Source organism: Bubalus bubalis, chromosome 11 (genome assembly GCF_019923935.1).
Source record: "Bubalus bubalis isolate 160015118507 breed Murrah chromosome 11, NDDB_SH_1, whole genome shotgun sequence".
NCBI classification, from domain to species: domain Eukaryota; kingdom Metazoa; phylum Chordata; class Mammalia; order Artiodactyla; family Bovidae; genus Bubalus; species Bubalus bubalis.
Genome location: NC_059167.1, coordinates 25,771,725 through 25,799,565, shown reverse-complemented (window position 1 = coordinate 25,799,565; position 27,841 = coordinate 25,771,725). Strand labels below are relative to the sequence as shown.

The following is a 27,841-nucleotide window of genomic DNA, read 5'->3' as shown; positions in this document are numbered from 1 at the left end:
CTGATGTTTGTCTTTTCATGTTGGTGACCCTGATGCGCTCTACTTTGAATTTCCCTGCCTGCAGCAGTGTCTGTAACATGTCTCTTAGCAGAAAGTCAAGGTGTATGTAGGCTTATCTAGCTTGTTTTCTTCTCTCAGAGAAGGCAGATCTATACTAACTGTTGTGAAGTGTCTGGAAACTGTCCTGTCATCTGTTTTGCCTAGTTTTGCAGTTGTTTCCTGACTAAAGAGAAACCTGGTACCAGTTACTTCATGACGAAGTATGAATCCCATAATACTGAATTATTGTGGGAAGTTGGTGAAGTTTTGTGAAGGAATCACAGTGAGCCTTGACTGATTTTGTAGTTAATGGCCATTTAAGAATTGTCAGTTTATGGGCCCTGGGGTAGTTGACTTGGGAGTGGTTTGTCCTTTTCAATGAGAATTTCCAGAAGAGATAATGTAAATTGTAAAGTGTCAGTCGCTCAGTTGTGTCTGAGTCTTCGGACTCCATGGAATGTACCCTGCCAGGCTCATCTATCTGTCCATGGGATTTCCCAGGCAAGGATACTGGAGTGGGTTGCCATTTTCTTCTCCAGGGCATATTCCTGACCCAGGGATCGAACCTGGGTTTCCTGCATTGCTGACAGATTCTGTACCGTAAGACAGTATACAAATGTGCTTGCTTTTGGTTTAGAATTATTTATTAAATGTTTTTATAGGCTCTTGTGTCTCAGAATAAATTTTTGACTCTTGGAATTCAGAATGAACATAGTTGGATTACTTTTGGGGAGATGGAACTGGTAATGATTCTTCTGTATTATTTCTAATCATCAGAAATTGGTTTCAATAGGCTTTGCTGTCATTGGAGAAAGACTACATCTGACAATTTGAAAATAATCTCATGTTGTAACAACAGTAAATTAACTGGCAGAAAGACATGTTTCCATAGAGTGTTTTGTGTCTTTATGTTATTCTTGGGTTTTTCTACTTGGTGAGCTGCACATAATGTACACACTCAGTGAACATATGATGTGTGAATCTTCATTCAGACCATTTCACTTGTCGGTCAGTCATAGTGATTACTTTCTGTGTGTCAAACATGTTACTAGATGATGGAGAAGAGGTGACAAAAGAAGTAGGAGATAGTGTTGCTAACCAGAAGACTATATGAGATGACACATATCAAAGGAAACAAAATATTCTTGCAGAGATTAATGGAGTATAGAATGATTTTATCAGCTCTCAGGCAGGAATGAGGAGCTGCATTTTGAAAGTTGATGAATATGCATTGATTAACAAAGAGGATAAGGGAGGAAAAATCCTTCTTTTAAAAAGAAGGAATGCTGCGTTGCATGGTGACAGCTGAGAATGACAGAATTGTTCTGTGGAAAGCAAGCAAATTAAATTGACTTGAGTAAAAGTTTGTGTAGAATATAGTCAGAAATTAGATTGTAGAGCTAAGTGAGGTATAGAGATGTAGATGATTTCAAGCTTTGGTCTGGAAAGAGATGTTTCTGACTGACTTTGTGTTAAGATGTAGACAAAATTAAGAATTTTGTGTTCACAAAGCAGTTTTATAGGTGCAGATTTATTTTAAGATGAACTATGAAGCAAATTAAGACATTGAGTGTTACTATGTTTGAATATAATTTGCAAAATGAAAGGCTGTTTCTTAGTGGGATTTGAAAGGCATTGTTGGTATTGTTAGTCGCTCAGTCATGTCCGACTCGGTGACCCCCGTGGACTGCAGCACACCAGGTTTCCCTGTCCTTCACCTTCTCCTGGAGTTTGCTCAGACTCTTGTCCATTGAGTTGGTGATGCCATCCAAACCATTTCGTGCTCTGTTGTCCCTTTCTTCTCCTGCCTTCAATCTTTGCCAGCCTCAGGGTCTTTTCCAGTGAGTTGGCTCTTTGCATCAGGTGGCTAGGGGTGGAGCTTCAGCTTCAGCATCAGTCCTTCCAATGAATATTCAGGGTTGATTTCCTTTAGGATTGACCAGTTTGATCTCCTTGCATTCCAAGGGACTCTCAAGAGTCTTCTCTGACATCACAGTTCAAAAGCATCAATTCTTTGGTGCTCAGCCTTCTTTATGGTCCAACTCTTACACCCATATGTGACTACTGGAAAAACCATAGCTTTGACTATATGGACTTTTGTCGGGAAAGTAATCACTCTGCTTTTTAATATGCTGTCTAGGTTTGTCATACCTTTTTTTCCAAGGAGCAAGCATCTTTTAATTTCACAGCTGCAGTCACCGCAGTGATTTTGGAGGCCAAAAACATAAAATCTGTCTCTGCTTCCATTGTTTCCTCATTTATTTGCCATGAACTGATGGGACCAGATGCCATGAGCTTAGTTTTCTGAATGTTGAGTTTTAAGCAGCTTTTTCAGTCTTCTCTTTCACCTTCATCAAGAGGCTCTTTAGTTCCTTTTCACTTTCTGCCATAAGGGTGGTGTCATCTGCGTATCTGAGGCATATTGAAAGGTGTAGCTTACAGAATAAGTGAATATGCAAAATTTTTACATGTTATGAGTGGCTACATAAGGGAAAAAAAGGGGACTTTTAGAAAAGTATATAAAAGGGGACTTTAGAAAAGTATATAAAGTATATAAAAGCTACATAAGGGGGAAAAAAAGGGGACTTTAGAAAAGTATATAATGGTAACTGAAGTTTGAATAGGACTGAGGTTCATAGTGTATATGTATATTTTTTGTTCCAGGTTGCTGCTTTTTCTAAGAGAGCACCCATGACCCTGATGGTGTTTCCAGTTTTGATAAAGAGTTCTATTGCAATTATTGATTAACTGAACAAATTCAGGTTAGTAGATTTTGTGGACAGTACTTCTCTTTTCCAATTATATGTTAATATTTTTAGAAATGGATAATTTTGTATTTAAAGTTACATATGTATACACCAGTGAAGTAGAAAGGCCAAGTCAATTTAAACTCTTACTGAATTATGTACCTACCACGCTACCTATTATGTACAATTTGCAGCGCATAAAATGAAAAATGTTTTATTTCCTATTTAATAGTTTTTTACTTTAAGGTGCTAGGTAAGCTGTGGGTGAATATTGTATACTGTACTTTTTCATCCTGTGGCATCTTTAGTGCTGAAAATAAACTACTCATTTTAAAATTGTTTGAAACTTTTAGTAGCTTATTTTGAAAGATTTCATTCTTATTCATATTTCAGTTATACATTCAGATTTTTATTTGTTTTTTTTTGTTAAGTCTGTGAATTTTGACAAAGATATGTTCATTACCATAATCTTCTAAATTCACTCTTGTTGCCTTTTTGTAGTCAACCTCTCTCTCCATCTCAATCCCTAGCAACCACAAATCTGTTTTTTTGTCCCTGTAGCTTACTTTTTCCAGTATAGCATTTAAATGAAATCATTTAATGTGTAGCTTTTAAAATCTAGCTTCTTTCATTTAGCATAATGCATTTGGATTTATCCATGTTGTGTGTACCAGTAGTTCATTCTTTTTTGTTACTGAGTAGTGTCCTATTGTATGGATATACTGTAGTTAGTTCCCTGGTAGCTCTGACAATAAAGAATGCTTCCACAGGGTAGGAGACCCTGTTGTAGTCCTTGAGTCCGGAAGATCCCCTGGAGAGTGGAATGGGTTTCCACCCCAGTATTCTTGCCTGGAGAATTCCGTGGACGTAGGAGCCTGGGGTCCATGGGGTGGCAAAGAGTCAGACATGATGAGTGACTAACACTATCTGTCTATATATGTATACAGTTAATTTATCCATTCACCATATGATGGACATGTGGGGAGTTTCTAGTTTTTGGTGATTATTGCAGTCGCGTGTTCTTCTTTTTTAATCCTGTGATAAAATGCACATAAAATTTACCTTAACCATTTTTAAATGTACAGCTCAATGGTGTTAAGTATATTCACATTGTTATGTAGCTGTCACCACCATCCATCCTCATAACTTTTCATCTTGTAAAACTATACCATTAAACAATAATTCTCCATTCTCTGCTTCCCCAGTCCCTGGCAACCAGCATGATACGTTCTGTCTTTATGATTTTGACCACTCTAAGTACTTTATATGAGTGGAATTATACAGTAATTTTCTTTCTATGACTGACTCATTTCACTTAGTGTAACGTGCTCAAGGTACATCCATTTGTAGCATATTGCAGAGTTTTCTTCCCTTTTTATGTTTGAATAATATATATCACATTTTGCTTATCTACTCATCAGTTGATGAACATAGTTGGGTTGCTTCCATGTTTTAGCTACTGTGGATTCACAGCCACTGTGTGACTGTGAACATGGGTGTACAGTGATCTCTTCAAGGCCCTGCTTTTATTTCTTTTTGTGTATATACTCAGAAGTGAAATTACTAGATCATAAGATAATTCTGTTTTTACTTTTTTTGAGAAACCACCATACTGTTTTCCAAGGAGCTACAGCATTTTATATTTCCATCAGTAGTGCACAAGGCTTCCAGTTTCTTCACATCCTTGCCAGTGCTTATTATTTTCTTTTTTTTTTTTTAAGTAACCATCTTAATGGTTATGAGGTGATATTGTACTTTAGTTTTCATTTGCGTTGCCCTAATGATTGCTGACATTGAGCATCTTTTCATGTCATTTCATGTTGGTAATTTACATATCTTTGGAGAAATGTTGTTTCAAGCCCTTTTCTCAATTTTGAGTCATGCTGGTTTGTTCTTGAGTTCTAGGGTAGTTCTTACATATGCTGGATATCAGTTTCTTATCAGATATATGATTTGCAAGTATTTTATCCTATTCTGTGGGTTGCCTTTTTATTCTATGCATAGTATCTTGTGCACAAAATTTTTAATTTTCATGAAGTCAAATTTGTTTTTTAATTTCTTTTTACATGTGCCTTTGGTGTCCCCCTGTCCAAGAAATCATTGTGAAATTCAATGTCCTGATGCTTTTGTGCTTTGTTTCTTCTAAGAGTTTTATTATTTAAGTCTTACATTTAGGTTCTTGATCCATTTTCAGTTAATTTTTGTTTATGGCATTAGGTGTGTGGACCAGTTTCCCCAGCACTCATTTGTTCAAAAGACTTACTTTTTCCCCATTGGATGGTCTTAACACCCTTATCAAAAATCATTTGAGCATATACGTGCGAGTTTATTTCTAAGCTCTCTTTCACTAGTCCGTGTGTCTGTCTGTATGACAGTGCTGCAGTGTTTTGATTACTATAGCATTCCAGTGAAATTTTGAAATCAGGAAGGGTGAATCCTCTAGTTTTTCTATTCTTTTTCAAAATTTTCTTGGCTATTCGAGGTCCCTTGAGAGTCTACGTGAATTTTAGGATCCTTTCTTCTCTTTGTGCAAAATTCTTTGGGATTTTGATAAGCGTTGCATAGAATCTGTAGATTGCTTTGGGTAGTATTGACATTTTAGCAATATTAAGTCTTTTAGAATATTAACATGAGATTTGTTTCCATTTATTTATGTCTTCTTTAATTTCTTTCAGCAATGTTTTATAGTTTTCATCGTACAAGCCTTTTACCTCCTTGGTTAAGTTATTTCCTAAGTATTTTGTTCTTTTTTATACTACTTCAATTAAGTTATTTCTGTAATTTTCTTTTTCAGTTTGTTCATTGTTTGCGTATAGAAATGCAACTGACTTTAGTCTTTGTATCTTTTTTTGCTGAATTCATTTATTACTTCTAACAGTTGTTTTGGTGGAGTCTGTAGGGTTTTCTAGTAGAAGACCACATTATCTGCAAGCAGAGATAATTTTATTTTATCCTTTTCAGTCTGAATGCCTTGTATTCTTTTTCGTAATTGCTCTCACTTGAGCTTTCGGTGCTGTAGCCAATAGAAGTGATGAAAGTGAGCATTCTTACCTTGTTCCTGATCTTACAGGAAAAGCTTTTAGTCTTTCACCATTGAGTATGTTGTTTGCTGTGAGCTTTTCATATATGGCTTTATTATGTTGAGGTAGTTTCCTTCTATTCCTATTTAATTGAGTGTCTTTATCATGAAAGGATGTTGAATTTTGTAAAACACTTTTTGTGTGTTAGTTGAGATGATTATGTGAATTTTTCCTTCATTTTGTTGATGTGGCATATTACATTAATTTTTGTATGCTATGCTCTCCTTAGTTGCAGGAATAAATTCCACTTGTCATGGTATATAATATATTTACTGTGGAGTCATACAGTTTAAAATAAAAATGTGATTATATATTCTTTATTAAAACAGTGTTACTTGTTTTTAAAGAGATCATAGTGATTTAACTGTTGCCTTTTTGGATTGGGGGTTGCATTTCTTTTTTAAAATGTCATTAAAAATTAATTAGAAAAAATTTAACAGATCTTATGGGTATGGGAAGAGACTTGCAACTTATGATCTTTTTTTTTAAATGATCATTTTGAGTATAGAAAGAGAGGTGATGAAAATTATAAGATGGGGGTATATTGGAACTTATGTGTTATCCTTATTATGGAAAAATCAGGTAGCTTTTCTCAGTATAGTGGTAGATCAGAAATGTACAAATTTTTATGTAGTTAACCCTCATATAGGGAGCTCCAAGAGTTACCTGTTTAGAAAAGTCAAGTATTTGTAAGAATCCTTCTGTCTTAAAAATGTATGTAAAAAGGACAAAGGTTGGGCATGAAAAGTCAATTTAAACTTTCTTGAATGAATACTTGGGATGAAAATGATGGAAACTGTCATTCTGCCTTGGGGAAATTAAATTAGTAATATGAAAGATTAGCTTATTTAGTGGTATGAAAAAGCTATTTGAATATTTACAAGGAATATCTAGTTCATTATGTGCTACAGAAATAAAAATATTTTGAGCAAAATGTCATGCTTAGATTCAGAAAATGTTGGTTTCAATTTCAACTCCAAAGCCTGAACACTAAAAAAAGAGTCAGTGCGACTTTGAACTGTTCTCATGTTTTTGCGTATCTTTAGATAAATTATATAACTTTCATAGTCTCTGTTGGATAAATGGTATGCTATATTATGTTCTCAGGGAACATTTCAGAAATAGATAAAACATTTTAGGCAGAGACAGAGCATTTTAAAGATGTTCCTGAGAGAATATTTGTTCGTTGGGCATATTCAACACAGAGTCAGAGATGATGCTATGCTCAGAAGTTCTTCAGGATTTGAGCTCTTTTGTGAGTGTCTTATTAATTAGTTATCTGGCATAACTTTATAATAAACATAAAAAACATTTGTTGTTGTTCAGTTGTTCAGTCGTGTCTGACTCTTTGCGACTACATGGACTGCAGCACTCCAGGCTTCCCTGTCCGTCACTATCTCCCAGAGCTTGCTCAAACTCATGTCCATTGAGTCAGTGATGCCATCCAACCATCTCATCCTCTGTTGTCCCCTTCTCCTCCTGCCTTCTATCTTTCCCAGGATCAGGGTCTTTTCCAGTGTTTTGAAAACATTACTGAAAGCCAAATATTAGAAAAAGGGATGAATTTCTAGTTTGTAGGAATACTGATTCCATTTGCTGAAGAGCATGTCATGAAATTTTAAGGCAAATATTATGTAGTTCCTAAGATGGACGGGTCATGGTGGAGAGATCTGACAGAATGTGGTCCACTGGAGAAAGGAATGGCAAACCACTTCAGTATTCGTGCCCTTGAGACCCCCATGAACAGTATGAAAAGGCAAAATGATAGGATACTGAAAGAGGAACTTTCCAGGTCAGTAGATGCCCAATATGCTCGTGGAGATCAGTGGAGAAATAACTCCAGAAAGAATGAAGGGATGGAGCCAAAGCAAAAAGAATACCCAGCTGTGGATGCGACTGGTGATAGAAGCAAGGTCCCATGCTGTAAAGAGCAATATTGCATAGGAACCTGGAATGTCAGGTCCATGAATCAAGGCAAATTGGAAGTGGTCAAACAAGAGATGGCAGGAGTGAATGTCGACATTCTAGGAATCAGCGAACTAAAATAGACTGGAATGGGTGAATTTAACTCAGATGACCATTATATCTACTACTGCGGGCAGGAATCCCTCAGAAGAAATGGAGTGGCCATCATGGTCAACAAAAGAGTCCGAAATGCAGTTCTTGGATGCAATCTCAAAAACGACAGAATGATCTCTGTTCGTTTCCAAGGCAAACCATTCAATATCACAGTAATCCAAGTCTATGCCCCAACCAGTAACGCTGAAGAAGCTGAAGTTGAATGGTTCTATGAAGACCTACAAGACCTTTTAGAACTAACACCCAAAACAGATGTCCTTTTCATTATAGGGGACTGGAATGCAAAAGTAGGAAGTCAAGAAACACCTGGAGTAATAGGCAAATGTGGCCTTGGAATACGGAATGAAGCAGGGCAAAGACTAATAGAGTTTTGCCAAGAGAATGCACTGGTCATAACAAACACCCTCTTCCAACAACCCAAGAGAAGACTCTACACATGGACATCACCAGATGGTCAACACTGAAATCAGATTGATTATATTCTTTGCAGCCAAAGATGGAGAAGCTCTATACGGTCAGCAAAAACAAGACCAGGAGCTGACTGTGGCTCAGACCATGAATTCCTTATTGCCAAATTCAGACTTAAATTGAAGAAAGTAGGGAAAACCACTAGACCATTCAGGTATGACCTAAATCAAATCCCTTATGATTATACAGTGGAAGTGAGAAATAGATTTCAGGGCCTAGATCTGATAGATAGAGTGCCTGATGAACTATGGAATGAGGTTCATGACAATCCCCATGGAAAAGAAATGCAAAAAAGCAAAATGGCTGTCTGGGGAGGCCCTACAAATAGCTGTGAAAAGAAGAGAAGCGAAAAGCAAAGGAGAAAAGGAAAGATATAAGCATCTGAATGCAGAGTTCCAAAGAATAGCAGGAAGAGAAAAGAAAGCCTTCTTCAGCAATCAATGCAAAGAAACAGAGGAAAACAATAGAATGGGAAAGACTAGAGATCTCTTCAAGAAAATCAGAGATACCAAAGGAACATTTCATGCAAAGATGGGCTTGATAAAGGACAGAAATGGTATGGACCTAACAGAAGCAGAAGATATTAAGAAGAGGTGGCAAGAATACACAGAAGAACTGTACAAAAAGGATGTTCATGACCCAGATAATCACGATGGTGTGATCACTCACCTAGAGTGTGAAGTCCTGGAATGTGAAGTCAAGTGGGCCTTAGAAAGCATCAGTATGAACAAAGCTAGTGGAGGTGATGGAATTCCAGTTGAGCTATTCCAAATCCTGAAAGATGATGCTGTGAAAGTGCTGTACTCAATATGGCAGCAAATTGGGAAAACTCAGCAGTGGCCACAGGACTGGAAAAGGTCAGTTTTCATTCCAATCCCAAAGAAAGACAATGCCAAAGAATGCTCAAACTACTGCACAATTGCACTCATTTCACATGCTAGCAAAGTAATGCTCAAAATTCTCCAAGCCAGGCTTCAGCAATATGTGAACTGTGAACTTCCTGATGTTCAAGCTGGATTTAGAAAAGGCAGAGGAACCAGAGATCAAATTGGCAACATCCGCTGGATCATGGAAAAAGCAAGAGAGTTCCAGAAAAACATCTATTTCTGCTTTATTGACTATGCCAAAGCCTTTGATTGTGTGGATCACAATAAACTGTGGAAAATTCTGAAAGAGATGGGAATACCAGACCATCTGACCTGTATGTAGGTCAGGAAGCAACAGTTCGAACTGGACATGGAACAACAGACTGGTTCCAAATAGGAAAAGGAGTACGTCAAGGCTGTATGTTGTCACTCTGCTTATTTAACTTATATGCAGAGTACATCATGAGAAACGCTGGACTGGAAGAAACACAAGCTGGAATCATGATTGCTGGGAGAAATATCAATAACCTCAGATATGTAGAGGACACCACCCTTACGGCAGAAAGTGAAGAGGAACTAAAAAGCCTCTTGATGAAAGTGAAAGTGGAGAGTGAAAAAGTTGGCTTAAAGCTCAACATTCAGAAAACGAAGATCATGGCCTCCGGTCCCATCACTTCATGGGAAATAGATGGGGAAACAGTGGAAACAGTGTCAGACTTTATTTTCTGGGCTCCAAAATCACTGCAGATCGTGACTACAGCCATGAAATTAAAAGACGCTTACTCCTTGGAAGGAAAGTTATGACCAACCTAGATAGCATATTAAAAAGCAGAGACATTACTTTGCCAACAAAGGTTCGTCTAGTCAATGCTATGGTTTTTCCAGTAGTCATATATGGATGTGAGAATTGGACTGTGAAGAAGGCTGAGTGCCGAAGAATTGATGCTTTTGAACTGTGGTGTTGGAGAAGACTCTTGAGAGTCCCTTGGACTGCAAGGATATCCAACCAGTCCATTTTGAAGGAGATCAGCCCTGGGATTTCTTTGGAAGGAATGATGCTAAAGCTGAAACTGCAGTACTTTGGCCACTTTATGCGAAGAGTTGACTCGTTGGAAAAGACTCTGATGCTGGGAGGGATTGGGGGCAGGTGGAGAAGGGGACGACAGAGGATGAGATGGCTGGATGGCATCACTGACTCAATGGAGTTGGTGATGGACAGGGAGGCCTTGCGTGCTGTGATTCATGGGGTTGCAAAGAGTCGGACATGACTGAGCAACTGAACTGAACTGAACTGAAAGTCTATTAGAATTTCATGTACCTACAGTCTCAAATAGACGATTGAACTTCTTGATGGTGAGGGTCATTTTAGATTTTGGTGTTTTCTGAAAGAATTATTTTTACCGCAAATATTACTACATGCTGAACGGATGACTTAGTCTCACCCATTACTGGACTTCTTTGAGTTCATTAGAGCATCATTGCATCCATGGATTTTTCAAGCTTATCAGGGCAAGAAGTAGGAAGTTAATTTTCTGAAATCATGAGAAAATAGAATCAATCAGAACTGTGAAAACTGGACTTGTAGAACTGTTAAGTGACATGGACCTTAAGGAACATTTAGTCTAATACCTGTTTTTTTTTTTTTTTTTATTGTAAATAGGAAAGTGGAGACCTGGAGAGGTGAGGTGATAAGATTTAGTCACACAGCTCTCTGGAGACATGTTATGTAGTGCTCATTTTACTCATCATCCTGCCTCTCTTCCCCCAGGGATCATTGCTTGATCTTAGAGTTGAAATAAAGTTAAATTGCTCAATTTACAATTGTTTATTTACAAAACTCAGTTTTAATTTCTCTTTCAGCTGATTTAATTTATAACAGGTTACTGTTGAAAGGGTATGAGATATGATCTTCATTTTCAAACAGAAGCAAAAATATGCTGATATTAAATATATAGCTAGAAAAATCTAGCAAATTATTTTTTATTTTTCAACAACCTTAAAATTTTTATGTGGATTAATTTAAAATGTATAATATTAAATGAGACCCAAAGTTTTACAAATTTTAGATAAATTTGGACCTTAGATTTCTTGGTTAAAAATCTAAGTACTCTAAAATGTGGATTATATTCTGCTCTCGAGGATTTCATTTAATAATTGTATTTACAGGTAAAATTGGTGAAGTTCAGAACTAGTAAACAATTTTCTTTTTTTCTTCTTCTTTTTTTTAAAAAATTTTGGCTGCACTGCACAGCAGGAGGATATTAAGTGTCCTGATGAGGGACTGAACCTGTGCCCCCTGCCGTGGAAGTGCAGAGTATTAACCACTGAACCTCCAGGCAAGTCCCTGTTTTTCTTTTTTTTCATGAGCACTACTAAACCTAGAAAATTAGCAAACAAAACAAAAACCCTCATTCAGTATACTCTTTTGGAAATGTAATAGTTTAAAATAAAAGTAAGAATCAAACATATAATTATTTACTTTTGCGTAGTTGATATACAGGCTTGTTGAGAGAGACTGTTTAAGACACACAAAGTGGTTTTAGGTTATACAGGTAGTGTACCTTTTTGTCTAAATGTTTTCTTCCTGGAACATTTTCTACTCATTGCTTTATACTAACTTCATCCTGATTTCCTAAAATCTCTAGCCCTTTAGGACAAGGGAGATACCTATTGAGAGGTGATTCTCCATGATCTCTTATGCTTCAGCACATCTTCTGAGCCAGAGACATTGGCAGCTTTTGTTGAGGGCCCTCTTTTGAAAGAAATTTGCATCGCAAACAGCCTGAGAAGATAGAAATAGTATTTCCATAACAACAGAGGGCAGATTTCCTTACTGTCCAGGATAATCAAGATAATCTCTCTTGGGAAAAGGTGGGATATTTTTGCTTGCAACTCCTTTAAAATATTGACGGTTCTTAGGTTTCAGCTTTCTTCTCCTGTAATGTAACCCACTGTGTGTGCAGCATCACCTGGCTTATCTTTGTGTTGCTCTTTAGGAATTGGAGCTTGGGGAACCAGTGTGAAAGATGATACATTGGCTACAGCTGTTGTTTTGAGTAGTAAACTTCTCTTTGTTTCTGACCCAGGGGTGTCATATTTTCTGCCAGGATTATCTGATACTGGCTCACCAGATATTACTGACACAACCTATTGATAAAGTTGAGTTTATTGCTTACTGTGGTAAAGGAGAATACCACCTTGACAGATATTTGATAATGCCTTAAAAGGGCAAAGTCAAGGTAAAAATTTTAGAATTTGAAGTTTGATTTTATTTGAGTCTTGCAATGGTGATGATGGAGCTTGATTAATATTGAGTAAGTATCATGAATATCAATACAACAATTTAGAATTGATCAAAACAGTGATGCAAGGATTTAAAAAACTGTTGATGCTTTCTGTTGGAGTCTTGATGAGTCTTTTGTGAAATTTCTGTAATGAACAATCAAGTTATGTTCCCGCAAGAATCTCCTGGAATAGTAGAGTATGCCAATGAAGACATTGGCCTAGTAAAGCCAGGCTCATGTAAACAGGAAGGGGTGTGTGCGTGTTTGTGTGTAGGTGTTTTAGTTTCCTAGGGATGCTATAACAAATTCCGTATAATTAGTGACTAATTAGTCACTTTAAAGAATAGCCTCTAGGGGAATAATTCTTTCCTCTTTTCGAGCTTCTGGTATTTTTAAGCAATCTTTGGTGTTTCTTGGCTTGTGGCAGCGTACCTTTACTCTCTACCTCTATCTCCACATGGTGGTCTTCCCTCTGTGTGTGCGTGACTCTTTGTTACTCTGTGGACTGTAGCCTGCCAGGCTCCTCTGTCCATGGGATCCTCCAGGCAAGAATACTGGAATAGGTTGCCGTGCCCTCCTCTAGGGGATCTTCCCTCTGTATCTCTGTCCAAATTGCCTTCTTTTTATAAGGATACCAGTCGTTGGATAGAACCCACCCTAATCCAGTATGACCTTATGTTACCTTGATTACATCTGCAGAGATCCTGTTTCCAAGTGAGGTCAAATTCACATGTTCCAGTGGTTATAAATTTGGGGGGTGGGTAGTATTAAATGCATTGCAGAGTATATGGTTTCAGTTCTGTGTTCAGTCTGTGTGTGGCTAGATGCTTTTGGTTCTCAGTAGCCATGAAACTCTCACAGTCTCATTGCTTTGCATGCATGTAGGATAAAAATCTCAGGCTCATCAGAGTTATTGACAGCAGCATGGTATATTGTGGAAGGAATACCAGTATGGAAGTCAAGATGCTTTGGTTCTAGTTTCTGTCCAGTTAGTCAGTCAATTTGGTCACTCAGTCATGTCCCACTCTTTGCGACCCCATAGACCGCAGCACACCAGGCCTCCCTGTCCATCTCCAACTCCCTGAGTTTACTCAAACTCATGTCCATCGAGCCCGTGATGCCATCCAGCCATCTCATCCTCTGTCGTCCCCTTCTCCTCCCACCTTCAATCTTTCCCAGTATCAGGGTCTTTTCAAATGAGTTAGTTCTTTGCATCGGGTGATGGTGGAGAGTTCTGACAAAATGTGGTCCACTGGAGAAGGAAATGGCAAACCACTTCAGTATTCTTGCCTTGAGAACCCCATGAACAGTATGAAAAGGCAAAATGATAGTTTCTGTCCCACTGTTATGGAGAAGGCAATGGCAGCCCACTCCAGTACTCTTGCCTGGAAAATCCCATGGACGAAGGAGCCTGGTGTGCTGCAGTCCATGGGGTCGCTAAGAGTCGGACACAACTGAGCGACTTCACTCTCACTTTTCACTTTCCTGCATTGGAGAAGGAAATGGCAACCCACTCCAGTGTTCTTGCCTGGAGAATCCCAGGGATGGGGGAGCCTCGTGGGCTGACGTCTATGGGGTCACACAGAGTTGGACACGACTGAAGTGACTTAGCAGCAGCAGTCCCACTGTTAACTATAATAGCTTGGAAAAGTTATGGTCTTCTCCAGCTATTAGTTTCTCAATGGGTAAAAGGGGAGGTTTGAAAGAAGAGAATAGGAATGTATCTCTGAGCGCCTTTCTAGCTCTCAGGTTCTAAAGTTCTGTAATTGTTGAGAGTGTGCTGTATACCGTATTGGTATTAGTTTTGTTGGAGTGACAAAATTAAAAAAAGAAATAGAGAGTGCTTTAAGTGCTGATCTGATGTATTCTGACATGTGAATATAGCCTTATTTATGTTTTGTTTGCTTGAGTTAAAATCATTAGTGAAGATATTGGGTAAACATGGAATTACCCCATTCTAGTCCATTCCATTCTCTCTGACTTACTATATTTTATTCTTCAGTCTGAATGTTGTATTTAGAATAGAGTCATTCTTCAGGTCAGTTAATTCATTTAAAGTTAGAAAAATGTTTTGTTGCTCTACTCTCTCAGCTGAGTTCAGAAAATGAAATAACCTTTTCTGAAGCAAGCATGATGTAGACTATGGATGTATTTGATTCCTTTTGTGATTCACAGTCTTCACTTTCTATGTAGTATTTATTTTTTTGATTTTTGGATGCTTGAAAATCTAGAAAATTTCTTTCCCTTCCTCCCCAGCTGCTCCTGAAATTCCATAGGAAAACAAGCAAGGAAGGAAGACCATGTTGAACACATTTTCCTTTTTTCAAATTTTCTTTATTTTTTATTGACGTATAATTGACTTACAGTGTACTAGTGGAAAGTGATTAGTTGTTTATTCAGTTTCTTTGACCAGTATAGGCCTATTCACATGATCTGTTTCTCCTTGTGTTTGCTTTGGCAGATTGTGTTTTTCAAGGAATTGGTCCATTTCTTCTAAGTTAGCAAATTTGTGGGCATAGAATTATTCAAATATTTCTTTATTATCCTTTTAATATCTGTAGGATTGCTAGTGATGGCCCATCTTTCATGTCTGATATTAGTAATTGACTTCTTCTCTCCTTTTCTCCTTAGAAAGCTTAGCTAGGAGTTTATTCATTTTATTGATCTTCTCAAAGAACCAGCTTTTAGTTTTGTTGGTTTTCTTGTTTACCCTGTTTTCAGTTTCAGTGATTTCTGCTCTGATTTTTATTATTTTCTGCTGCTTATTTTGAATTTAATTTTTTCTTTTCCTTGTTTCCTAAGGCAGAAACTTGAGTGGTCAACTTTACTTTTTTTATTTAAATATATGCATCCAGTGTTAAGTTTCTTTCTGAGAGAGAAAATGTAGTATGGTATTTACTGTATCCTACAGATTTTTATACTTTATTTTCATTTTTATTTCGTTAAAAATTTTAAAAAAATCCTCAACACTTTGATTCATGTATCATTTGTATATGTTGTTAATATCTACATACTTGGGGATTTTCTGGCTGTCTACTGTTATTAATTTATAGCTTAATTTCATTGTGGTCTGAGACCATATTTCATTTGATATCTGTTCTTTTAAATTTGTAAAGGTGTATTTCCTAGCCCAGAATATAGTCTGCTTGGTGAATGTTCCCTCTGAGCTTGAGAAGAATGTATATTCTGCTGTTGTTGAATGAAGTTGTGTGCTGTTCTTCAGTTATATCTAACTCTTTGCAAGACCATGGACTATAGCCCCCCAGGCTCCTCTGTCTATGGAATTTTCCAGGCAAGAATACTGGAGCAGGTTGCAATTTACTGTTCCAGGGGTTCTTCCCGACCCAGGCATTGAACCCACGTCTCCGTGTCTCCTGCATTGGCAGGGGCATTCTTTACCACTGTGCCACCTGGGAAGCCTCTATGGATGTCAATTAGATCCAGTTAATTGATTGTGCTGTTCAGTTCTGTCATAGTCTTACTGATTTTCAGCCTGTTGGTTCATTTACTGATAGTGGGGTATTGAAATCTTCAGATACAATAGAGATTTTATGTATTTCTTTTTGCAGTTCTACTAGTTTTTATCTCAAGTATTTAGTTCTGTTGTTAGCTGCATGTATATAAGGATAGTTATATCTTCTTGGGGAATCAACCCTCTATCATTATATACTGTCTCTCCTTATTCTGGAAATCTTCCTTGCTTTGAAGTCAGCTCTATCTGTTTTCTTTTGGTTAGTGTTAGCATAGTATATCTTATGGTATCCCTTTTCCTTTAATATATCTATGCCTTTATAAGTGGGTTTTTGCAGACAACATATAGTTGGGTCTTGTCACTCTGAATTCGTGTATGTAGATCACTGACATTTAAAGTAATTATTGATATACTTGTTAGTATTTACCATATTTTAAGTGTTTTCCATTCCTTGCTCCAGTTCTTAGTTTCTGGTTTTGTTTTTTTCTTTTCCTTTGTATTTTTTTTTTTTTTTTTTTTGGCCTTCCACTCTGTTTCTGCTTTCTCTCATTTTAATTGAGCGTTTTATATGGTTCCATTTTCTATCCTGTTACAGTACATCATTATATTTCTTAAGAAACTTTTTTGAATGGTTGCCTCAGAGTTAACATTTATACATTTCTAGGTAATTCAAGTTCATTTTCAAATAATGCTACACTACTTCATGGATACACAAGTACCTTAGAGCATTCTCACTTCCTTTCTCCCATCCTTTATAGCATTCTGTCATTCATTTAAGTTTTCTATAAGCTGTGATCACAAAATATATGGTTTTGAACACATTATTTGTTAGATTAAGAATAAGAAAAATAAGAGTTTTAGTTTTGCCTTTATATATTGCTTTTCTTATGCTCATCATTTCTTTATATAATCCATGTTTCTTACCAGTATATAATCTTCTTTCTGTCTGAAGAACTTGTTTTTACATTTCTTGCAAGGCAGATCAGTAGGTTTTCAGTTTTCTCAATTTTTGTCTGAGACAGTTGGCCACCCCCACCCCCCCCCACTTTTGAAGGATAATTTTGTTGGGTACAGAATTTTAGGTTGGTGTTTATTTCACTCATTTTGTTCGCATGGTTTCTGAAGAGAAAGTTCAATTCTTATTTTACTTCTTTCTAGATGAGGTTTATTTTTTTTCCTCTCTTTGTTTTTTTCTCTTCTTTTTTTGTTGATTTACTCATCTGTTTTTCTGTAAGTATTTTAGTATTTGTTCTGTTTGGAGTACACTGAGCTTCCTGGATCTGGTTTGATGTTTATTACTAAAGACATTTTTGTTTTCTGTTACATTGTTGTTGATTTGTAACATTTCCTATTGATCTTTTCTTAGAGTTTCCATGTTCTGCTTTTATTACCCATTTGTTCTTACATGTTCACTTTTTCCATTAGAGCCCTTTGCATATTTACCATAGCCTTTTTTTAACCCATTGCTAATTCTAAAACCTCTGCTGTATGAGTCTGGTTTTGAGGCATGCTTTGTTTCTTCAGATTGTGTTTTTTTGCCTTTACAATGCTTTGTCTTTTTTTGTTGCTATCCAAACATGGTGGGCTGCCATCTATGGGGTCGCAGAGTCAGACACGACTGAAGCGACAGCCGCAGCAGCAGCAAGCATGGCATATTAGATAAAAAAGAGGAGGTAAATAGATCTTTCAGTTCAATTCAGTCGCTCAGTTGTGTCCAACTCTTTGCGACCCCATGAATTGCAGCATGCCAGGCCTCTCTGTCCATCACCAACTCCCGGAGTTCACTCAAACTCATGTCTATCAAAATAGATCTTTAGTGTAAGGTTTTATATTTATCTGACTAGGATGCCATGCCGTGCATATATGTTCAGTTGTGTCCGATTCTTAATTGTGTCTGACTCTTTGCAACCCAATGGGCTATAGACTGGCAGGCTCCTCTGTCCATGATATTTTCCAGGCAAGAATACTGGAATGGGATTCCATTTCCTCTTGGGATCAGGAAGATGGAATCCAACCCTTGTCTTCTGCATTGGCAGGTGGATTCTTTATCACTGAGCTACCTGGGAAGCCTGTATTTGGTGTCAGAGGCTAACATTTCTTGCAGTGTTCTTATTTTGGCTTGTTCTTTTGTCTTTGGGTTATGTAGAGAATCTTTAAATGGGGTCTCAGACTTTGAAGTTCTTTTTACCTGTAATGCTCTGTTATTGTATAGAGTTGTATTGATATGGAGGTAAGGTGGTTGGGAGTTCTGTGGTATTGTGATTAGGTCTCAGTTTTTTAAACCTGATTTGTGTATCTCTTCTGTTCTTTGAAGGCTGGAGGGAGCTGGAGTTAGGTAAGGTACTTCCTGGTAGGCTAGGTTCTGTTAAAATAATTTTCTTTTCAGGCTGTCCTTTTTAAGAAGAACAGAAAGCTTTGGGTATATTTTAAGAATTATTATGTCTCCCTTCCCCCTGCTGGAAATAAAGAAAATTTTTTCAGATTATCACAGTTGAGAACCTGGTGGGGCTCCTGGAGGTAAAACTTGAGAAACTGTTGGGGCCTTTCAAAGACTGAGCTCTCTCACGGTTTTTCATTCTAAGCTAGTCTACACTGAGTCTCCAGCAGTTTGTCATTTACTGTTTAAAGTGTTCCTACTGATACTGGCTCCAGCTGAAGATTTATCTTCCTAGGCTTTGCTTCTTGCACAGTGTGATTTTCTGTATCTACCGACTCTGTAGTTTTCAGGTTAGAGGTTTGCCCTCTGGCTTCAATTCCCTGATTAATTGAAGAAGAGTGGTTGATTTTCATTTTTTCTCTTCAGCTTTTTTATTGCTATAAGGACAAGTGTGATGAATTTCAAGTTCTTTACATGTTGGACCTGATTGAAGGTTATTTTTGAATCTTTTTGACAATTTAGTAATGGTAAAGACTTGGTACAATACTCTTTGTCTGATTTGGCAGTATTACTCATTTGCAATGTGATTTCCTTCTGGAATCAGGTTTGCACATTTTGAGATCATGCATTGTTATTTGCAGGGATGAGTAAAGAACTTTTCCTGAGGGAAGTTAATATTAGGACTGATTTTCGTTATTGATAAGATGGCTCGTTTTGAGTCCATTTACTGTTACTCTGCAAATTTGGTTTGGGGGCAACAGCAGCCTTTGTTTCCTGTGTTGATAGAGTTTCATTTTTATACCGTACAAAAAATATCTGATTTTATAGTCTGTTTCAGAATAAGGTCATGTCAAGTTACACCAATTTGCACTCTGATAACTATACTGATGATTCTAAGAGTGGTTATTAAACCCTTGTACTGATATTTTTGTATTTATGGAACCAATTAATTGGATGACCTCTTTATGTTGAGTGTCTTAATTTAATTAGATTTCCCACTAATTATTTTTATGAGTAGAATAAGGTAATGTTAATCCTTAAATTTTCTCTGATGTGGTAAAAAACTTAATGTACCTCTTGCATATTAGATATCTTGGTAGAAATTGAGATATAAAAAGAAATTGGTTTAAATTATACATAAAATGTAGTTTATTTTCTTTTGCAAAACCTTCATATTAAAAAATTACTGTTAGAGAAAATTTAGACAACTTTTTCTTAAAGTAAAAGAATCACTTTTAATCCCACTAGTGTAACATGATTGTAGTTACAGGTGGATGTATGTGCCTTCTAGTACTTTTTTATATATAGACTTTTTTACATAGTTGTGATCACAATTTATTTTTAAATGTGTGCTTTCCCTGGTGGCTCAGACAGTAAAGCGTCTGCCTACAATGCGGAAGACCTGGGTTCAATCCCTGGGTTGGGAAAATCCCCTGGAGAAGGAAATGGCAACCCACTCCAGCAGTCTTGCCTGGAAAATCCCATGGGTGGAGAAGCGTGGTAGGCTACAGTCCATGGGGTTGCAAAGAGTCGGACATGACTGAGCCACTTCACTTTCCTTTTCTTTTTGCAGTTAGTAGTACATTCTCTCATTCTGCATCATTGTGTTTCAAAAATAATATTTTTTCTTTGAGTAAGGTATTATTAGATTGATCAGACTGACAGTTTATTGTACCTATCGCTGTCAGGAACTGTATGTGCATTTAGCTTTTCTCTGTGCTATTTCCTTGCCTGGATTTTCAGAAGTCTCAGTTTCTCTTTCTTTCAGCTTCTCTCTCTTTCTTTTAAGGAGTATTTTATATATTTCATGTTCTCTTCCACAGTGCTAATTAGTTTTTACTGGATCTTGAAAAATGGATTTTTTTTTTTCTCATATGATCAGAAAACAGTGCTTTCAGACTTATACTGCCACAGTGATTCACACAGGTTTGTTCTAAAAAGTGGAAGATTTTCAACCGGATGATAAAATGATCTCCTAGATATGTCAAATTTGGTATTCTAGACTCCCACTGTTAGGTTATATTAATAAATTGTCTTTATCCAAATAATTTAATATTTTACAAATTGGATTTTTTCTTTCCTCATATTTATGGGTTTAATGTGATCTCTGTGTCAGGATTCCTTTTAGATTTTCTTTGGTCTTCTGACTTGTCCTCTGCCTGTCATTTGTGCTTAGAGCTCAGTTGGGTCTAGTCATTTGAATGGAAAGTCAGTCCTCAGAGAAACTTATAGAAACTTCTGCTGAGTCTGATGATTCTGAACTTACCTAATTCTTTATACACAATCTTTAGCAGCTTCTCAGCAACCATTAGTTAATTTTCATTGTAAATTATATACTAGATTATTGAGTGTTTTTTAAATGGGAAAATTGTTAATTGAACTTTTACTCTCTTGAGTGCCCAAGACAACTGCATGGATAAGATACGAATTAAAGTCTTGAGAAGGCAAAAGTCCAAAGGAAAGACATAATGCTCTGCAGTTATGCCAAACAGGGAACTATACTCATATAAAAGATGCTTTGTGAACATAGGGAGAGAGTAATGCTGTCCCCAGAGTGGAAAAGTAAGGAATTTGAGAATGACACCTGAAGGAGGTTGACAGTTGAGTTATGGCAGAGATATTTTTAAAGCTAAAATTCAAGTATCTGTTCTCCAAAATTTCTTCAACTCTAGACTTCTCTGGTGAAGTTACAGTGTACCATAGCATTCAGTTACAGATCTATACAAAGAGAAGTACTGCTTCTAGGAAGGACCCTGATACTTGGCTGGTTCAGGATCAACAATCCAAAACTGTGTTCTTCTTGGCATATTATGCTTACTAGTAATATTGCTATGACTGCTCTCCTACCGCTGCTGCAGCTGCCTCTTCCGTTGCTGTCCCTGCCGTTGTTCCTACAGTGCTGTTTCTGATGCTGCTGCTCTTACTCCTCCTGTGCCTTCTACCACTGTCCTGCTGCGGCTGCCTCCGCTACTTCTTTACCAAGTGATACTTGTTTTTACCAGGGACAACTTAATGCTCCTTGCAGATTTAAGGTGGGAGATTAGATCATGTTTTAGGTACAGTTTTCAAGAGAAAAAAGGGATTGTTTTCACAAAAACTTAAAATTACCCCCATTTTCAAGAAGTATTCTGGTAATTTCAAGTTCTGCTTATGAATGGTTATCCTGTGTTTCCCCTTTCTTTATGTTTCTTGGTAAGTATTACTTTATGCATGACAGTACGATTGAACTTTTATGATTAGATTTATTCCAAATAAAAATCAACCTAAATGTGAAGCATTTCTCTAGTTAAATGTATGCTTTTGTTGTTGTTGTTGTTGTTGCTGTATTCCTGGGGATTCTGATTATTTCTCTGAGCATTCAGGTCAATCAGGGTACTTCTAAGGTGAGTTCTAGGGTGTTTGTAGGGAGAATTCTAGGTGTTTGTAGGGTGAGTTCTAGAATTTCTGTAGAGAGTATAAGCTATGTAGTAAGACAGGTGTGGTCTGATTCCTGATTTGGATTTGCTTGCTGTGCTTGGATAGTTAAATTAGATGCTGAGTTTCCAAATCTGTAAGATGTGGGTAAATAATAATACAGAGTCTTTAGCACAGTGCCTGGTGTATGCATGAAGTAATGACTCAATAAATGTTAACTATTATTATTGTTAACTGAATAGGCATTCCTTAAGTTTCAAGTCTCAAACATATGGACCTTGGAGAATATAAATATTAATATCTTGGGGCCACTTTGAGCCAAGACTAAATTTTAGGAAACACCTTTTTATTTATTCATAAGTGATTTTTTTTTGCATTTTTTAACTTTAGCAAAATACATAATTCTTTTTATTTTTTTGTATATATATTTTTATAGAGAAGATTGCTTATAGAATGATCAGTTCTCATGTGCCTTTCTGACCTGAAGCTAATCTAGTGTCTACAGATTTTGTCAAAAAATTTTCAAAGAACCTTAATATTGTAAAACAGTCGTACAGAACACTTAGCACAGTACAGAAGAACAGGCTCTTGGTTTATGCTTAAATTCTGGCATAGGATGAGACCACAGGTGTATAGGTTTCCCTGTGATGTGTGTGTGTATGTGCTAAGTTGCTTCAGTTGTGTCCAACTCTTCACGACGCCATGGACCATAGACTGCTAGGCTTCTCTGTCCATGGGATTCTCCAGGCAAGAATACTGGAGTGGGTTGCCATCTCCTCCTCCAGGGGGATATTCCTGGCCCAGAAATCAAACTTGCATCTCTTATGTCTCCTGCATTGGCAGGCAGGTTCTTTACCAATGGCCCCACCCGGGGAGCCCCTTCCTGTGATGTAGGTATTGTATTATAGCAAGAGTTGATGAGAGAACCTTTTTACAGCTTCTAGTCTGCATAAGTTGACTCACTTGGGATAAGTTAGAGTAATCTGCACTGTGTTGCCAAACTGTAGGGAGAGATGTCTTTTTTTTTTTTTTTTAAGTTCTTTATTTAAAAAGTACCTCACTTTAGGTGTTATTAGTGATACCCAATGAAGGCAGCAGAAAAGTCAAGAGACAAATGTAGTCAAATCTAGATTCTGTATCCTATAATCTTTTCAGTCAGGAGTTCTGGGTTCTAGAACCAGGTTTGTGAAATACTGAGGGACCTCCTAAGGGAGTCCACTGATAGTCAAATGATTGATATCTTTTTCTTTGTCTTTCTTTCTTGGGCAGTGGAGGTTGGAAATGCATTCAGGGTCACGAAACCTTTTTTTGTATGATTAATGTCTGAAAAGAAATATTCCACCTTCCATCCAGATAGTGTTTCTCTTGGATACTTATATTTTTAGAACAATTATGTTACTGTGTTTTTAAGTTCTGAGTTCCTGACTTGGAATATAGTATAGACAGTTGCAGAATAGGTAAGTCTTACTTAAAAAGTATTTATTACTTCCTGTGCCACCAAATAGTACTAGTCCCTCATAATACAGATACATTCTTAAAAATGCTAGGAGAGTTATCTTTTGGTGATAATTTATTGATATACTGTGTAGTTTTGAGATTTTAAGAAAGTGCTACTTTTTTAAATGAAAAAGATGGCTTAAAAACAAGTTTCTTTTAAACACCAGTAAATTACTTGACAGTTTGATTTATTGTGATTGAAAGGGTTTTTAGTTGATCTAATTTTAGATGCTAGAGAATGCTTTACAAAAATACCTGGTTAGTCAGTTAGAACAGTGGTGGACTTTCTTGGTGGTCCAGTGGTTAAGACTCTGTGCTTCCACTGCAGGGGCATGGATTGGATCGCTAATTGGGAAAGTTCTACATGCTTTGGGGTGCAGCCAAAAAAAATTAATACAGTGGTATTTTTCATACATACTGTTAAAAATCAAGATTTGTGGAGTGATAGCAATGGCACCCCACTCCAGTACTCTTGCCTGGAAAATCCCATGGACGGAGGAGCCTGGTGGGCTGCAATCCATGGGGTCGCTAAGAGTCGGACACGACTGAGTGACTTCACTTTCACTCTTCACTTTCATGCATTGGAGAAGGAAATGGTAGCCCACTCCAGTGTTCTTGCCTGGAGAATCCCAGGGACGGGGGAGCCTGGTGGGCTGCCGTCTATGGGGTTGCAGAGTCGGACACGACTGAAGTGACTTAGCATAGCATAGTGTTATACAGTGACACTTTATCACGGAGACTGTATTAGTAGGCGGCATCAGATAAGCTTTTCCTGACCACTCAGACTAAGTATCTTGTAACTTTTTGTCTTATTATCCTATGTGTAACACTCTTGTTTCCCTTGTGTATATATGTATGTGTGTGTGTGTATTTGTATTTAGTGATTATTTTCATGCTGGAATGAAAATTCAATGAGAAACCTTTTCTTCTTTTTCACGAAAACCTTTATTAAGTACCTAAATGCACATGGCCTGAACCATGTATGTGCAGTTTAAGGCCTGAGTGCTTGGCTGAAGCCAGGAAAACCGTTGGCCTTTTTTATCCTGTTTGCAGAGCGTCTACTGTTCATAGTTGGGTCAGTCCTATGGCATGCAAAGGAGAAGATAAATATCCCAGAGCAAGATTATGCTGAAATTGAATAATACTGGGGGTAGGGACACTGAGCCATCCCTTCTAGTTAACCCCTTGGGATATAACCTGAGCACCTAAGTTATAGCTTCTGACTCATAGTGGGTAGTCAATAAGTATTTGATGGTGGATGGAGGATTTTCTTTTCTCTTTTTTTTTTTTTTTTTGAGGGAGGAGTAGCAGGGTCAGATTTGAATGCAATATAAATAACTTGAATTCATTTTCATAAAGACTGTGCCAGTAAAATATATCTGCTTACTAAAGAATGCATTTAACAATTTAAAAATGAAGAATTAAGAACTCCTTAGTTTTAAGGTTTGCTGATTTTCATCATTGTAACTCTTAAAGGAAAATATAAATCGTGGTAATTGAGAATTTAAGAGAAATTTTGGTTGATGAAGTGATAATACATTTGTGATAAAAGTTATAAATACAATTAAAATTTTAGAAAAACTTGAATACCATGAAATCACTAAAAAAAAAAAAATTTAAAGGAAAAATCTCTGAGGCAGACCTTTATTCTAGAATCTGGAGGAAAAAAGAAGTATAAAGTAGACTTTAAATAGGATAAAGATCGCCAGAGCAGGCCAATCTGAGGCTAAATATTGTCAGCCGGGAAAAATGGCCTAGAACAGATGTTAGATGGAGGAACCCAGAAGTAAAACCTGCAAGCTGCTGTTGAATTAGATTGTGTTGGATCCATCATGGACTCTCCTTGTTCAGTGCAATCTTCTATGTCCAATACAGTGTCTGGCACTTAGTATTCTCTGCATAAAATTTTTCCTGAGAACTGCATTAATATGTAGGTAGTCAATTCCTGAGACCTGATTTCAGATATTTTAGAAGTATCTTTAATGCCAGATTGTGGTAGATTTTTAGCTATACATAATTAAAAAAAAATTCTTTTAACCTTTTAGGGCAAAGGACTGGAACTTGTGCCTGTGGCTCTTGCTAATACAGTTGACCCTTGAACAGTGCAGGGGTCAGCAGCACTGACTGTCCCCTCCCCGAAAATATTGTAAATTTACGTTGTCTGTTTACAAGATAAACCTAAATTGTCTGTCAGATACTAAAACTAGACATCAAAAATGAAAAGATAATATGAAAAAGAAATTCATATTTATAGCTCTAACAGTTCATGCACTGATAACAAGGAGGTAGCAATATGATTGCTTTATTATAGCCTAGTGTAATTGATATGATTGTTTTGTAGTAGCCTAACCTTACACTAATGAATGAATCATTATAAAATTTTTATGGCATGCAGTGTTTCAGTCATATTCATAATACAGTATTAGAAACATTGTTACATTAAAAACACTCCACTTGTGATGATAAGCAGTTTCTCCAATTATGACAGAGAGTTTTGCTCTGTGGTAATGTAATTGAAAGCAAAGTTATAAAACAGTAAGAAAACTAATGCATTATTAATTTTGAATACCACTTACCTTATGCCTGTGTAAGAACAGGCTATCCACTTCAAGGCTGTCCACTTCATTGCAAGTTTTGCATATGATGTGTTACCCAGTGAATACTTGGGTGATGATGATACAAAAAAATCTCATACAGTTCTTGCTGTGTAGTTACTAAATTTTTCAAAGGAAGACCATACACATGCATTAGATGAGTTTGTTAACTGTACGGCATGATTAGCATTTACTGTTTAAGTGGAAGTGGATCATAAGAAAGGCCTTCATCCTCATTGTCTTCACATTGAGTAGGCTGATGAGGAAGAGGAAGATATGAAGTTAGTCTTGCTGTTTCAGGGGAGGCAGAGGTGGAGGAGGTAGAAGGGGAGCAGGAGTGGCAGGCACTTGGTATAACTTTATGGAAATATTTCATAATTTCTGTCTTTTTTGCCTTTTCATTTTTCTGAAACTTTCTGTATGGTACCCATCTTTCTACCCTTTTGGGAAGATTCTCCTGGAGAAGGGAATGGCTACTTACTGCAGTATTCTGGCCTGGAGAATTCCATGGACAGTATAGTCCGTGGGGTCGCAAAGAGTTGGACATGACTGAGAGACTTTCACTTTCACTTTCCTACCATTTGCTTAATTTCAGTTCCTATATCATAAAAGGGTCTATGTTGTAAAAAAGAAGTCAAAAGCAGTCTTGAATAATTAGACCTTCTCTGCCAGACATTAGATTCTGTCTTATGTCAGTTTGTTTTCTGGCACTCATTCTTCTATCTCTCTGTCTCTCTTTTAAATTGAAGTATAGTCCATTTACACTGTTGTGGAAGTTTCTGGTATACAGCAAAGTGATTCAGTTTTATATATGTATTCTTTTCAATTATGGTTTGTTATAAGATAATTGGATATAGTTCCCTGTGCTATAGAGTAGGACATTGTTGTTTATCTATTTTATATATAGTTTTTTGTATCTGCTAATTTCAAAGTCCTGATTTGTCCCCTCCCTCCCTATTCCTCTTTGGTAGCCATAAATAGGTTTTCTTTTTCTGTGAGTCTGTTTTGTAAATTATTGTATCATATTTTAGATTCCACATATAAGTGATGTCATGTGATATCTGTCTTTCTAACTTACTTCACTTTAGTATGATAATCTCTACGTCCATCCCTATTGCTGCAAATGCCATTTTTTCATTCTTTCTTATGGCTGTGTAGTACATTGTGTATGGTCTTCCCTGGTAGCTCAGCAGTAAAGAATCCACCTGCAAGGCAGGAGACACACAGAGATGCGGGTTTGATACCTGGGTCAGGAAGATCTCCTGGAGAAGAGAATGGTAACCCACTGCAGTATTCTTGCCAACAAAATCCCATGGACAGAGGAACCTGATGGGCTACAGTCCATAGGGTCGCTAAGAGTCGGACATGACTGAAGCGACCAAGCATGCACATATATTTATACTACCTCTTCTTTATTCATTTATCTGTTGATGGATATTTGGGTTACCTCCATGTCTTGGCTATTGTAAATGGTGCTGCTGTGAACATTGGAGCACACGTTTTCAAATTAGAGTTTTATCTAGACATATGCCCAGAAGTGGGACTGCTGGATCATATGGCAATTCTGTTTTTTAGTTTTCTGAGGAACCTCTGTACTGTTCTTTATAGTGGCTGAGCCAAGTTACATTTCCACCAACAGTGTAGGCGAGTTTCCTTTTCTCCACACCATCTCCAGCATTTATTATCTGTTGACTTTTTGATGATGGCCTTTCTGACTAGTATGAGGTGATGCCTCATTGAAGTTTTAATTGGCATTTCTTTAATAATTAGCAATGTTGAGCACCTTTTTCATATACCTACTGGCCACCTATATATCTTCTTTGGGAGAAGTATCTGATTAGGTCTTCTGCCTTTGATTGGGTTGCTACTGCTGTTGTTTTTGTTACTGGGTTGTATGAGCAATTATTTGTATACCTTGGAAATT

General features: G+C 37.0%; 1 protein-coding gene across 7 annotated transcripts in view; it reads left to right on the top strand.

The window, feature by feature from the left end:
* The window catches only part of FUT8 (fucosyltransferase 8), a 330,583-nt gene that overhangs the window by 51,658 nt on the left and 251,084 nt on the right, over positions 1–27,841 (top strand). For 3 of the 7 annotated variants that reach the window (XM_006072122.4, XM_006072123.4, XM_025295347.3), the window contains exon 2: positions 2,704–2,801. The exons of the other annotated variants lie outside the window; for them this stretch is intronic. The gene's annotated coding sequence lies outside the window, so the exon portion shown is untranslated. The remainder of the gene's footprint in view (positions 1–2,703; positions 2,802–27,841) is intronic. 7 annotated transcript variants of the gene reach the window in all.